The following is a 15,987-nucleotide window of genomic DNA, read 5'->3' as shown; positions in this document are numbered from 1 at the left end:
TATAAAATACAAATGACAAAATACTCAAAAGTAATTGTAATACGTATTTCAAATACAAGTAATAGAAAGACTGCCCATCTCTGCCTGTAAGATCACATTTTCTTCTCATTTCATGTCATTGAAACATAAACGACACGACCACAAGGTCACGGCATGTGAATAAGGATGCTGTTGTGTCATTCAGTGAAAGTAATGATGGCTGAGGTTCTCCCGTGTTCCTGGTTAATGCATCTCATTGCTCACGCAGTAACAGTAGCCGTGTTCCTCTTCACGTGTTGACAATATGGCTTTCAAATATTCTCTTATTAATGTTCCATGTTTCCTATGTGACCGCATGCGTTCTTTACTGTGACGTTGTTCGGGTTAAAGGTGCCGTCAGTAAGTAGATTCTGCCCTCTCCCTCCTCCGTTCACAACAAGGGGTTTCCAGTTAGGAAGTGAGCATCCTTACTTGTAGTACAGCTGTGTTGTGTATCTGTGGTTTGACATTCAGGAAGTAAACAGACTCAGAGAGTACACATGTTACTAGAGGACTATTAATAAATGAGATAAACCGAGAACGAGTAGCACAACCAAAATATTTCATAGTTAAGTGGATTGAGAGTCAGACATGTCAAGTGAGGATCTTTCATTGCGCTACATGTAGCTGGAGGCTACATCAGCGATAGATTTAGCTTACTTTGTGCTTAAGATTCATAATCTTAGGACATGGTATCTAGTTTTTTAAATAGACGCCTAAAAAAGGGTCAGCTTTGGGTCAGCTGTAGCTGTGTGGTTAACACAAGCTGAAGACATTTCTACGATATGACCTACAATATGTAATAATTCATTTAATACCCCTCTCATAGATTTTGAAGCTTTTCGCGTCTCGAACACGGTCGCTAACAAGTGGCTAAATGAGACTACTTCAGGTCATCTAACCTTCACAGACCCCGTTGTGTTTACTCACTCTCATGTGAATGTGTCATGGGGCGACTGTGCTGCATAGTAGAGCAGGATTGTGCAACACACGTTGGTGGCTCAAATATCAGGAAATTGGAATTAATTTGGCGTTGTACCCATGTTGTGCCCTGTATTCTGGTGGTTTGTGGGGCCCATAGTCGTTGATAGGGGCGGCCTACTGGAGATGGACAACATTGGTTATATTCTGTGAAGCTGAGACATGGTGGTCCGCCTCCAGGAAATGTTGGTTTAAGTAGATGTTATTTCATGCATTCTAGTGGATTTTTGGGTGGCATGCTAAAGATGTGCAATACCTGAACTTATTCTGATTCATGTTCATCTGCTCATGACTTGCAGGGCCTTCTAGACTTGAGCTGAACATTCAACCAGAAAACTATTGTTGTGCCTCAATGACTGTCTATGTACCACAATATAGCCTAATTAATAGACCTGTGTTTAAGATTTGACCAAGGTAGGTTGATTGACATTTTGATTACAATGGTATTCAACTAATTATTAACTGAAACCTAACCTATATTGTTAATAATTGTATTCTTAAGAGCAAAAAAGCAAAAAAATGATACAAGATTAGTTAGGGAGAAATATTTTTCATTATGAAACAAAAAAGTGCAACAAATAAAGTGCTTAAACAGTAGCCTTTTTAACCAAAACATATATAAATAACAACAAATGAGGTATCAGAATTTGTGGGCAAGGTTGTACTGGCCTGTGGCCTTCTTGGAGGCCTTGATGACCGCTGAGGGGGGCTCCCATCTGAAGCAAGGCTCCAGGTCGGCCATCTTTATGGCCATGATGGAGGACAGGGTGCCATCCAATGCCAGGCTATTTCTGGTCTTTGTTTTATTTAGTCCCACAACTGAAAACACCCTCTCAGCATCTGCATTTGAATGGGGCAACACCAGGACCAGCTTGGCGACGGAAGCAAGCTCCTGTCACCTATTGAAAATGAATCAAGAACAAAATGGAAAAACATACCATATTTTGTTTTCATTAATACTGTAAGTATACTGTAACAAACTTCAGATACAACATGCATAGTTTGCATCATGTATGACACACTATATGCATGCATCAATAAAACCAAAAAAAATGTATACCTTATAAATGTTGCTTTTGTCCTCAGCCTGGAAAATGTCTTGTACGAGATATCTTTGCTACCTTAAAGAACTAAAATGTTTTTTAATAACTACTCTCATTTACAAAAACATGCCTAATTCTACTGCACAAATTTCCTGTCTTTATGTTAAATTCTTTGGAATACATCTTACCTGTTCAAAGTGCTGTTTGGAAAATGATTGAGAGGGTCCTTTTCTTTGGCCTGTAAATAAAAAGATAAATGCTATGTCAGCAGCCTTAATAAACAATGCTGATGATGTTTTGAGCATGCAGTATACCAAGAGGTTAACAAGGTGCTCTCCTGCTGCTTGTTATAACAGCTGAGTTTACATTCAACACACAAAACACAACAAATCATTTATTTAAGAGAGTTAACATACCTTAGTCTCTAAGTTGTATATTTGGATAGCTTTTCTCCCATTAACCTAGACCAATTGTCTTCAACGGTTTCTACTTCTAAACCGTCTACCTGTCTCTTAGACCCCATCCCAACGAGGCTGCTTAAAGACGTGTTGCCTTTAATTGGCACCTCTCTGCTGGATATTGTTAATGTGTCTTTGCTAACAGGCCATGTACCACATTCCTTCAAAGTAGCTGTAATTAAACCTCTCCTGAAAAAGCCCACTCTTAATCCAGAGGTGTTGGCTAACTACAGACCCATCTCTAACCTTCCCTTCCTCTCTAAGATCCTTGAGAAAGTAGTCGCAAATCAGTTGTGCGACTTCCTACATCAGAATAGTTTATTTGAGGAGTTTCAGTCAGGATTTAGAAAACACCACAGCACAGAGACAGCACTGGTGAATATTACAAATGACCTCCTAATTGCATCAGATAAAGGACTCATCTCCGTACTGGTATTATTAGACCTTAGTGCTGCGTTCGACACCATTGATCATGACATCCTATTACAGAGACTGGATCAGTCGATTGGCATTTCAGGTACCGCACTAAGTTGGTTTAAATCCTATTTATCAGATCGATCTCAATTTGTATTTGTAAACGATGAAGCCTCAATGACCACCAACGTTAATCACGGAGTTCCACAAGGTTCTGTGCTTGGACCAATTTTATTTACCTTATATATGCTTCCTTTGGGCAATATTATCAGGAAACACTGCATAAACTTTCATTGCTATGCAGACGATACTCAATTATATCTATCGATCAAACCAGAGGAGACCAACCAGCTCGCTAAAATTCAAGAATGTCTAAAAGACATAAAAACATGGATGACCTGCAACTTCCTGATGTTAAACTCAGACAAAACTGAAGTTATTTTACTAGGCCCTGAACACCTCAGAGATCAATTATCTGGTGATGTGGTTTCTGTAGATGGCATTTCCCTGGCATCCAACACCACTGTAAAGAATCTCGGCGTTATCTTTGACCGAGACTTGTCCTTTAACTCTCACGTTAAGCAAATCTCAAGGATTGCATTTTTTCATCTACGTAACATTTCAAAAATCAGGCACATCTTGTCTCAAAATGATGCAGAAAAGCTGGTTCACACGTTGAATCAGGTTTGCCCTGGTCGAGCCCCTTGATATGCTGCTATAGGCTTATAGGCTGCTGGGGGATGTTTTAGGATACACTGAGCACCTATCTCCTCTTCTCTCTCTCCTTATGGATGAATTTTCATCTCTCCATTGCACCTTATTAACTCTGCTTCCTCCACGGAGTCTTTGTGCCTTCACGTCTCATAGGGTCCATTGGACCTGGAGGTGTCTGATGCCTGGTGAGCCGGCCTCCCGCGTTGGCCCTGCTGATGCGCCTCCTCTCTACCTCCTTCTGTTTCATGGATTGGAGTTCCATTCATACATTGTCATATTCATGTAATGTGTTTATGTAACTTTGTACATGCTGTTCATTCTGTACACATGACATCTATTGCTTCTGTCCATCCGGGGAGAGGGATCCTCCTCTGTTGCTCTCCTGAAGGTTTCTTCCCTTTTTTCCCTGTCAAAGGTTATTTTTGGGGAGTTTTTCCTGATTCGATGTGAGGTCAAAGGTCAGGGATGTCGTATGTGTACATATTGTAAAGCCCTCTGAGGATAATTTGTAATTTGTGATATTGGGCTATACAAAATAAACTGAATTGAAAATTGAAAAAGTTTAAGAGTTAAGAATACCTTAGTCTCTAAGTTTAAGAGAATTAACATACCTTAGTCTCTAAGTTTAAGAGAGTTAATAATACCTTAGTCTCTAAGTTTAAGAGAGTTAACATACCTTAGTCTCTAAGTTTAAGAGTCTCTAAGTTTAAGAGAGTTAACATACCTTAGTCTCTAAGTTTAAGAGAGTTAACATACCTTAGTCTCTGCTCCTCCAGAGTGTCTCTTTGAAAATCTTCTTCTGTTGCTAACTTCGGGACTCTTTGGGATAAATAGGATGTCTATGCAGCGAATAGGGTTAAATATGCGCTCCTTAGCGCCACCTATCGTCGGGGACTTTGAAAAGGAACGAACGCGTCTCGGGTAGACCTCCCACTCTGCCCAAAATCAGAATTTTTTTTGCCGTGAGAAATTGGTTGTGTGGCGTGAGTGCGTGTGAAAACATGCAAATGCGTGTGTCACGAAACCGTGAGAGTTGGCAGCTCTGGTATAGTTGAAAAAGGTTCAAGTTAAATCAAGCTAAATGGGAAAACTACGCCACCTGCTGTTGTAAATGTGTACCTGCGCTGAATAATAGATGCAAAAGACTAGGTAACGTGTCTGTGAATGTCTGTGGACAATTTAGTGTTAACTAATTGGGAAAGTACATAAAAGTTGAGCTGGCTTTATTTGTTTGGAAAGAAATTGTCTTATATTATATTCGCCATGTTTTCATTAAGCTAACTATTCGTTTTGTACGTGTTTTATTGCCAGTAAAGAATGTCTCCAGTACAGCTAGCTAACACTAAAGCATGCAGTCTTTCTAGACTGAGCATGCGCAGTTGCCTTTGTGACGAATGCAGGTATGTTACAGTATATTATGGAATATGGAAGCCCATTTCCACCACTGTAAGAAAAAAATTAGGATCCTGTAAGTCATAATAATGAGATAGTATCGAGATATCTCATTATTATGAGATAGTATCTCATTATTATGACTTACAGGATCCTAATTTAAAATTGCAGATGGAGTATTGTCTATAGTCTACATGTTTACTCTGTTACACAATTGTTATTATAAAATGAATAATACGTTAAAAAAAGGTAACAGTCCAGCGTGAGAACTCTGTATAAATATATTTTGTTTTTATATATTTATTTTGTATTTCTCCTCATACATTTAAGAGAGACAGTTTCTGTTCCATTTCATTTATTTTATTCACATGTATTTAAATCCACTATACGAGCACTGTTTCATTGTACCACTGTACTAGTGTATATATAACCTTTTAAGGATCTGCTTTAATAACAGTTATAATATTGTGAAATTATGAATATAATCATTGAATTTGAGCTGACTCAATTAAAAACAGTACAGTAACTTCATATGTTATTAAAATATTATTTCATATAATGTCCAAAATCTTGTTGTTTTTGACTTGTTATATCAAATTGGATAAAACATTGCCTAAATAAGGGTCTATCTCCGTGCTTTTGGGATGTACAAGCCTCACCGTAACACCGTAACACCATGAATAGAGGTCCATTACATTTCAAGCGGCGGCTCACTTGACCGAGTATCGGCGGATGCCGGCTCACATGACCGCAGTCATCTGTGACCAGCTACAACAACTTTGGAACCATTTACAGCTTCGTTTACAGCAGGATGCGTGAGAATCAGTTTGATTAAAACCCGACGCACTCGCATCCTGGACGCCACTGTTTCCATGTGTGTAACTGCACGGTTACGTTTCTCGTTCAGGAGGAAGTAGGTCAAGTCCGTATCGCACCATCACATCAGGCATGTGCAGCACGATTCCCCCGAGATAAGGCGTCGCCATCGTTCACACACCGTACAGGGGGAATGAAGACGTGCCAGCCCCGGGCTTGTCCATGTCCTTGGATCAGGTGGTTAAACTGGAATTTTGGAGGCCAGTCAATGTATGATAACTTCTGTCCCTGCAGAAAACTGCTCATCTTAAACCCAACAGAGACACAGCAGACAAATCTGTGAGCAGTTAGTAAGATGTAAGTAATGCTTGACTTTTATCAACCTCTAGTGGCAACCAGGGAATTGGAGCAATATCTCTTCTAAAGTACTGTGTACATTGGCTATAAATAATATCATAAATCCCATGTTGATAGGATTAGGATCAGGGAAATAAATAGTTGCGTCACCAGTGAATAATAAACCTATTAAACTCGTGACAGATAAATGTGAAAAATAATTTGATGACTGTGGTGGAAATTAATGTTCCGTTACCTTGTGAGAAATCAAAAGTACTTTAAGCATGGTTGTCTTAACACTTTATTACCACGACAAGTTTACAAGGAATCAACCATGAGCCCTAGTACAGACAAGTCTTGAAACATTCAGCTGAATGGAACAGGAATCTCTGAGCCTTCTCGTAAGGTCAGAAATTACTGCTAACTTCTCAGTCCAAGATCTCCGTCCTTTATATATTTACGAAAGCTTAGTAGACAAATAACTGTGTTTGATCTACTCAACAACACAACAATGACGATACAGTTTCTCTATCTCAACTGCCCTGACCCTCTATAATCCATATGTTTTTGGCTTGTCCACTAAAATGAACCCTGGACATGTCGGTCATCATTGATGTCCCGAAGTTACATATGTTACTGTCAGAAGGACAAGTTAGGATTTTTCTGTTACGGTTTGTCTATGACCCCAAGTGCACGACAACAGGAAGGTTTTAGTCTTAGCCGAACACACGGCGTAGTTTATTAGAGCACAAAAGAAACACAAAAATAACTCAAAGTCTCCCCTTAATCCACGAGTGATTGAACATCAAACCCGACAAACAAAAAACTCCTCTTCTCCAGGGGAAGGGAAAAAAGGTAATCCACTTGATGGTCGAACAGAAAATAATCTACAAAAAATCCAAGAAAATACTCAGGAAAAAGTCAGCAAAGACACGAGGGAACCAGCAAAGACCCGAGGAGGAAAAGTCTACAGACATCATGGCACGAACTCACAACGTCAGCACAGACAGTCCTGATCTTTATTCCCCGTAGACAACGAGCTGACGAGCTGCAGCTGTGGGACAAGCTGAGTGGCTTCAGGTGTGAGTTGGAGCTCACCTGGCTTGGCCCCGCCTCCAAGCCCGTAGCTCCCTGGCCGTGTGCTCTGAGGTACCAGGTGTCACTGTGTGACCGGGCTGAGGAGGGAGTCCGGCTGGCTGAGTCCTTTTTTTCCCCGACAATGACGACGGACCGCAGATCTTTCACTTACTGGGTTGAACTAGTTATTGCTAGAAGGAAAAGTGAAGAAATCCAAAGAGCTGGGGGAAATCTAGACAAAGGGAAATTAAATAAAAAGGTGCAGTAGATTTGATTCCATGGTAATGTTTAAGATTCAGACCTGCAGTTCATCTTATGAAACAATAAATAGCATCAAGAAACGTTCACTGTACCAGACTTAAACTAACATTCCCGATGAGACTTTGTCCAATTAGGAATTGTAGATCATTCTGGTGAATGATTATGTTCATGCTCTGTATGCACGCTACAAGACACCATACTCGAGGAAGTGCACATGCGCAGTTGAGTTCGGGTTCAGCGCGCACCTCCCGCCAAGTTAAATGTTAGCCTGATATACTCGGCTGTATTCAAGTTCATATGGTTTCTACAAGTTTACGAAATAAACAACCGGCTTGGATTTAAAGTAAGGACTCCTCACTCATTTCGACATGGTGTCAGAAGAGCGATAAATCTATCGCCTGTGATCTTTTTTGTCTCGAGCGGAGCGGACAACTAAGTAACGTCTCGACTAACGGAAAATATGGCAGATGGATTTCGCAGACCAGACCCACTCGTTTTTGACGGAAACATCACCGAGAATTGGCGGATTTTTGAACAAGAGTATGATATCTTCATAGCAGCGGCGCACTCAGACAAGACTGCTCGGACAAAGGCATATATCCTCCTCAATCTCGCAGGAGCAGAGGCCATCGAACGGGAGCGTTCATTTCTTTACGCAGCAGAGGTGAGAGCGCCTGGTGAAGATGGAGCCGTCATCGTTCCGGCTGAATCCAGAGAAAACCCCGAGTGCTTGAAACAGAAATTTCGGGAAGTATGTAACCCTCAACACAACGAAACTATGGAGAGACACAAATTCCATTCAAGAAATCAAAAGCAAGGTGAGACTATTGAATCCAAGGTGAGACTATTGAATCAAAGCTAGAAGTTGTCACTTTGGAGACCTGACAGATGAACTGATTTGTGACAGAATAGTGTGTGGCATCAGAAATGACAGTATAAGAAAGGCTTTGCTACGTGACAGTGAATTAACTCTGAATAAAGCCATTACAATCTGCCGCATCTATGAAATGACTGAGGAGAGTAATTAGGCTCTAGCCCAGCCCCAAACAGCTACCACTGTTGACGTAATTCAGCCAAATACCAGTGGGTGGTACAACAGGTCAAGATTTAAACCTCTAGCAGGCCAACGTGAGGCAAGATCCATTTCAAACTGCAATAACTGGAGGCAGCCATGCCGCACAGAGAGACAAATGTCCTGCCTTCGGGCAGCAATGCCATATCTGCAGGAAATGTAATCATTACAAAAAATGCTGCAAGTCCATGTCATACGGACAAGGCTATGAAAAGAAAGGCTACGTAAAGAGAGGGGACTGCGGAAGTTCAGTGCACTAGTTAGAGCTACAAGAGCCCAATGACAGTGCCAGTAACGACACTTTCTATGTGGATGGTCTCATAGTGGACACTATCAATCCTCAAACAGAAGGACAAGATGAAGGATTTGTTACACTGCATGTACACGACCGGCCAATCGAGATGAAGGTTGACACAGGTGCAAAATGCAATGTAATGTCAGTAGACACTTTCCGACAGCTGGCGAATGGCAAGCGACCAGTGGAACAAAGTAAAGATATCAACCTTGTGGCTTATGGAGGCAGCAAATAGAGACCATAGGCATAGCCACACTGCTTTGTTGTTTAGATTAACAGCAACACACACTACCTTTTTTCATAGTGGACAGAGACATAGTGCCACTATTGGGATTCCGTGCGTGTGTGCGATTCGGAATTGTCGCAATGAGCCCACGTTCATCAGATCAGCACCGAGAGCAATGCTGAATTCACCAAACAGGGCCATGTACAATAAAAAGACATGTTCAGTGACGAGCTTGGAGAACTCCCTATCCCATACTCCATGACACAGGATCCAACTGTACAACCGGTAGTTCGACCAGCACACCGCATCCCGGTGGCAATGCAAGCACGAGTCAAAGCTGAGCTCAACAGCATGCAGAACAAAGGTGTCATAACCACAGTTGCTGAACCTACAGACTGGGTTTCGTCCATGGTTGCAGCACACAAAAAGGATAAACAGGAAATCAGGCTGTGCATCAATCCAAAGGACCTCAACAAAGCCCTGAAGAGACCTCACTATCCAATGCGCAGCGTCGAGGAAGCTGCTACCCAGATGTCAGGTGCTACAGTTCTAGATGCAAAGAGCTCATTCTGGCAAATACAGCTCGACCACAAGTCATCAATGCTGACCACATTCAGCCTTTCGACCACACACAGCCTTTCGGGCGTTACAGATTCCTCCGCATGCCATTCAGCATAAGCTCAGCAAGCGAGGTGTTCCAGCACTCAATGGAACAGCTGTTTGCAGGGTATCCGTGTGCTATCGTAGTCGATGACATCATCATAGGAGGCTGTGATGCCGCAGAACACAATGCCAACCTAAAAAAAGTGCTCGACCGGGCACGAGAGATAAATCTCAAGCTAAACCCTCTCAGGTGCAAGTTCCGCCTGGACCAGGTCTGTTATGTGGGTCACATATTCACAAAGGAGGGCCTCAAGGCCGAACCCGCCAAAAAAGTGGCGATCACAAACATGCCAGTCCCTCAGGATGTCCTAGCCATGCAGCGATTTTTTGGCATGGTAAATTACCTTGGGAAGTTTATCCCAAACCTCAGCGATATTGCAGCACCTCTGAGACAGCTCACACACAAAGACGCTGCGTGGTGTTGGTTTCCACAGCATCAGCACGCGTTCGACCGTCTCAAGTCCTGCTTATCCAGTTCACCGATTCTATCCTACTACGACGTAAGAACACCAGTCACACTGACCTGTGATGCGTCATGTTACGGACTTGGTGCTGCATGTCTACAGGATGGGAGGCCAGTTGCCTACGCGTCTCGCACGCTCACAGACAAAGAAACACGATATGCTCAAATCGAAAAGGAGCTTTTGGCAGTGGTGTTTGCATGCATCAAATTTAAGGATTACGTGTATGGGAAGCCCACGGTCGTTGAGACTGACCACCGACTCCTCGTCACAATCCTGAAGAAGCCCATCCACACTGCTCCTGCCCGACTGCAAATGATGTTACTACATTTACAGGCCTATGACATCACACTAGTTTACAAGAAGGGTAAGCACATGTACCTAGCTGCAGACGACACGTTTGAGGTGATGTCTGTTAGCTACATCTCGACTAACAGACTGGAGGAGCTCCGGGACCACACGGCACAGGATCAAGTGCTACAGACTCTCAGCACAGTCATCCACCGCGGATGGCCTGGCAAAGAACGCAGCGTCCACCCTTCCACCGCGGATGGCCTGGCAAAGAACGCAGCGTCCACCCTTCCATTCGTCCATTCTTCCCTCACAGACATGAGTTGGTAGTGGAGGACGGGATAGTTATTAAGGGCCACAGAACCGTGATTCCAAGTTCTCTACACCGAGAATACATTAACATCATACACAGAGATCACCCAGGTTTAGAGTCAACCAAGCGCAGAGCCAGGAGCACAGTCTTTTGGCCAACAATGACATTGCGGAGGAGCTGCTGTCGTGCTCCGTCTGCAATAGCACCAGACCACACCAGCAGAAGGAACCTCTACAACTTCATCCTGTTCCAGTCTTGCCATGGTCCACAGTGGCTACTGATATGTTCGAGTGGCACGGACAACAACACCAGGTGCTGGTAGACTCTTACTCAGGATGGAATGAAATTGACCTCCTCCGTGACGCAACTTCAGCAGCTGTGATCACAAAGCTGAAAAGACACTTTTCAGTTCACGGTGCGCCTCACACCCTCATCACAGACAATGCGAGGCAGTACACAAGCCAACGTTTCAAAGATTTCGCCATAGTGTGGGACTTTATCCATGTCACCAGCAGCCCGGAGTATCCACAGACAAATTGGCAGAAAGGGCGGTCCGCAGTACCAAACAATTGATGGAGAAATCTCACAGAGACGGGTCCGACGTCTTCCTCAATCTGCTGAACATCAGAAATATTCCCCGCGACCAAGCATTGGGCTCACCCGCAGAACGTCTGATGTCACAACAGACGCGCTCAGCTCTTCCTGTCAGCACCAGACTGTTAGAGCCAGCCCCAAAAATCACAAAGCAGGTTACTGCCCAACTCCAGAATAAAAGACTCACCCAAAAGCGATACTATGATGCGTCAAGCTGCCCACTACAGCCGCTTGCAGAGGGACAAGTCGTCAGGATGCGGACTACCAAGGGACACAACCGTCTGGGCACTGTGAAAGAAAGGTGCAAGGAACCATGCTCCTACATCATCGAGTCCGATAGAGGGACCTACAGGAGAAATCGCCGTCATATCCTTCCTGTTGCTGAGCCACCACCAGGACAGGTCGACCCTACAGACCTTGATCGTCAATATGCCGACCCAACTGCACCGGACAGTCTCCCCTCCACGCCGCAAACATCTCATCTGACTCCGGCAACACCTCAGCGATCCACCAGTGAGCAGTGGAGGCCTGCAGCTCACTCTCCTACAGAGGTCACACTGGCTAACTCACTATATGTGACGCGCTCAGGTCGCATTTGCAGGCCAAACCCAAAGTATGAACAATGAACATTGAGTTATTATAAGCTAGGGACCTTAAAAAAAGAAGGAAAAAAAAGAGCTGAATCCGCACTGGACTCTATGTGACTTTGTATGTTTAGTTGAAGTGCGATGAATGTTGGAATGTCTTGCAATATGAATATATAAGTTGGTTAATTACCGTTCAAGTATATTTAAAGATGGTTGTTTGAAACTGTTACTAATTTCTATTCTATATAACAATGTTGCAAGGTTAAAAAACAACAGCCATGTTATTATCTTGTTAGTTAATGCCCAGCCTTCCATTTGTTCTCTATGGAAGACACAAACTAAAGAAAGTGGATGTAGATCATTCTGGTGAATGATTATGTTCGCGCTCTGTATGCACGCTACGAGACACCGTACTCGAGGAAGTGCACATGCGCAGTTGAGTTTGCACCTCCCGCCAAGTTAAATGTTAGCCTGATGTACTTGGCTGTATTCAAGTTCATATGGTTTCTACAAGTTTACGAAATAAACAACCGGCTTGGATTTAAAGTAAGGACTCCTGACTCATTTCGACAGGAATAGTCATCATTTAAAGGATAAATTCTCCCTCTATGATCAAACTCAATTGTAGCCACCTAAGATGATGTCATAATATGTAATATGTTTTACATGGAGAGAATATAAAATAAATACCCCCCAGTGAGAAGCTGACTACCCGGTCGGCCTGCAACAATCCGTCATACCTGCAGCTCTCTATTAACGAGAAATTGTTCTCTAATACAATTTATTATGACTTGCCTGGTGAAACTATAGTATTAACCAATTCAATTCAATTTTCAATTCCGTTTATTTTGTATAGCCCAATATCACAAATTACAAATTTGCCTCAGAGGGCTTTACAATCTGTACACATACGACATCCCTGTCCCAGGACCTCACATTGGATCAGGAAAAACTCCCCAAAAATAACCTTTCACAGGGAAAAAAGGGAAGAAACCTTCAGGAGAGCAACAGAGGAGGATCCCTCTCCCCGGATGGACAGATGCAATAGATGTCATGTGTACAGAATGAACAGCATTACAAAGTTACATAAACACATTACATGAATATGACAATGTATGAATGGAACTCCAATCCATGAAACAGAAGGAGGTAGAGCGGAGGGGGGGCGGGGCGCATCAGCAGGGCCAACGCGGGAGGCCGGCTCACCAGGCATCAGACACCTCCAGGTCCAATGGACCCTATGAGACGTGAAGTCACAGCGACTCCGGGGAGGAAGCAGAGTTAATAAGGTGCAATGGAGAGATGTAAATTCATCAATAAGGAGAGAGAGAAGAGGAGATAGGTGCTCAGTGTATCCTAAAACATCCCCCTATAAGCCTATAGCAGCATATCAAGGGGCTGGACCAGGGCAAACCTGATTCAGCCCTAACTATAAGCACTATCAAACATCCATCCATCCATCCATTATCACCCGCTTATCCGGGGTTGGGTCGCGGTGGCAGCAGGTTCAGCAGGCCGACCCAGGCTTCCCTCTCACCCGCAACACTTTCCAGCTCATTCTGGGGGATCCCGAGGTGTTCCAAGGCCAGCCGGGAGATATAATCCCTCCAGCGTGTCCTCGGTTTTCCCCGGGGCCTCCTACCAATTGGACGTGCCCGGAAAACCTCTAATGGGAGGCGTCCAGGAGGCATCCTGACTAGATGCCCGAACCACCTCAGCTGACTCCTTTGGACACGAAGGAGCAGCGACTCGACTCCAAGCTCCCCCCTGATGTCCGAGCTCCTTACCCTATCTCTAAGGCTGAGCCCGGCCACCCTACGGAGGAAGCTCATTTCGGCCACTTGTATCCGAGATCTCGTTCTTTCAGTCACGACCCAGAGTTCGTGACCATAGGTGAGGGTTGGAACTTAGACCGACCAGTAAATGGAGAGCTTTGCCTTCCGGCTCAGCTCCCTCTTCACCAAGACGGACCGGTACAGCGCCTGTTTTACTGCTGCAGCCGCACCGATCCGCCTGTCGATCTCCCGCTCCACCTTACCCTCACTCGTGAACAAGACCCCGAGATACTTGAACTCCTTCGCTTGGGGTAGGCAGTTTGCCCCCACCTGGAGGGAGCAATCTGCCGGTGAAGGAAATCCCACTGACGTACAGACAGACAGTGAAGGAAAGCCCACTGACAAAAAGACGTCAGTGGGCTTTCCTTCACTGTCTGTACGTCAGTGGGATTTCCTTCACTGTCTGTACGTCAGTGGGATTTCCTTCACCGTCTGTACGTCAGTGGGCTTTCCTTCACTGTCTTTTTGTCAGTGGGATTTCTTTCACTGTCTTTTTGTCAGTGGGATTTCCTTCACTGTCTGTACGTCAGTGGGCTTTCCTTCACTGTCTGTACGTCAGTGGGATTTCCTTCACCGTCTGTACGTCAGTGGGATTTCCTTCACTGTCTGTACGTCAGTGGGCTTTCCTTCACTGTCTGTACGTCAGTGAGCTTTCCTTCACTGTCTTTTTGTCAGTGGGCTTTCCTTCACTGTCTGTAAATCAGTGGGATTTCCTTCACTGTCTGTACATCAGTGGGCTTTCCTTCACTGTCTGTAAATCAGTGGGATTTCCTTCACTGTCTGTACGTCAGTGGGCTTTCCTTCACTGTCTTTTTGTCAGTGGGCTTTCCTTCACTGTCTGTACGTCAGTTATAGACCGTTAAAGATTAGTCTGGAAACTGTATTACAGTTTTGTTAAGACATTGATAAAAACCCAAAAGTATATATTTGACAAATCGAAGGACGTACGTCTCTTTAACAGTGTGTGTGACGAACATTAAACAGGCGACAAGGAAACAGTGAAATACACCAAAACTACATTCATTCTTTCAGCTTTCCTTCACTGTCTTTTTGTCAGTGGGCTTTCCTTCACTGTCTGTAAATCAGTGGGATTTCCTTCACTGTCTGTACGTCAGTGGGATTTCCTTCACTGTCTGTACATCAGTGGGATTTCCTTCACTGTCTTTTTGTCAGTGAGCTTTCCTTCACTGTCTTTTTGTCAGTGGGATTTCCTCCACTGTCTGTACGTCAGTGGGATTTCCTTCACTGTCTACGTCAGTGGGTTTTCCTTCACTGTCTGTACGTCAGTGGGTTTTCCTTCACTGTCTGTACGTCAGTGGGTTTTCCTTCACTGTCTGTACGTCAGTGGGTTTTCCTTCACTGTCTGTACGTCAGTGGGATTTCCTTCACTGTCTGTACGTCAGTGGGATTTCCTTCACTGTCTGTACGTCAGTGGGTTTTCCTTCACTGTCTGTACGTCAGTGGGCTTTCCTTCACTGTCTTTTTGTCAGTGGGCTTTCCTTCACTGTCTGTACGTCAGTTATAGACCGTTAAAGATTAGTCTGGAAACTGTATTACAGTTTTGTTAAGACATTGATAAAAACCCAAAAGTATATATTTGACAAATCGAAGGACGTACGTCTCTTTAACAGTGTGTGTGACGAACATTAAACAGGCGACAAGGAAACAGTGAAATACACCAAAACTACATTCATTCTTTCAAGAATATAACTAATGTTGGACATGGTACAAAATTCAGTTTAAAAATCAGAGGCCGCATAAGATTTACCCCAAAAACAAACTGTGAAATAACATTATTCAACACCCATCTCACCCCCCCCCCCCCCCCCCCCCCCCCCCCCGCCCCCCAATAAAGTGTTAAAATAACAGTGTGGCGTTCAGGTTCTTACTGTCAGGATCCCTGTCTGACCCATTGTGTGTTTACCTCTGTTCTCCCAAGTCTCCTTACCTCATGTGTCTGTCATCCCGTTTGTGTTGTTTTTGCCATGTGCTCGTTGTGTGTGTGGGCGTGTACCTCCAGACGCTGCCCGTGACCACACCCCCGAGCGGTGCACAGCTGTGGCCTGTTGGCTCATCACCGGCTCCATATGAACCCTGGTCGTGCAGGCCTGGGTTGTTAGTCTGTTACGTCATCTGCCCC

This window comes from Cyclopterus lumpus, chromosome 23, assembly GCF_009769545.1.
Source record: "Cyclopterus lumpus isolate fCycLum1 chromosome 23, fCycLum1.pri, whole genome shotgun sequence".
Taxonomy (NCBI): domain Eukaryota; kingdom Metazoa; phylum Chordata; class Actinopteri; order Perciformes; family Cyclopteridae; genus Cyclopterus; species Cyclopterus lumpus.
The sequence above is the reverse complement of the archived record's forward strand: the minus strand, read 5'-3'. Positions refer to the sequence as shown.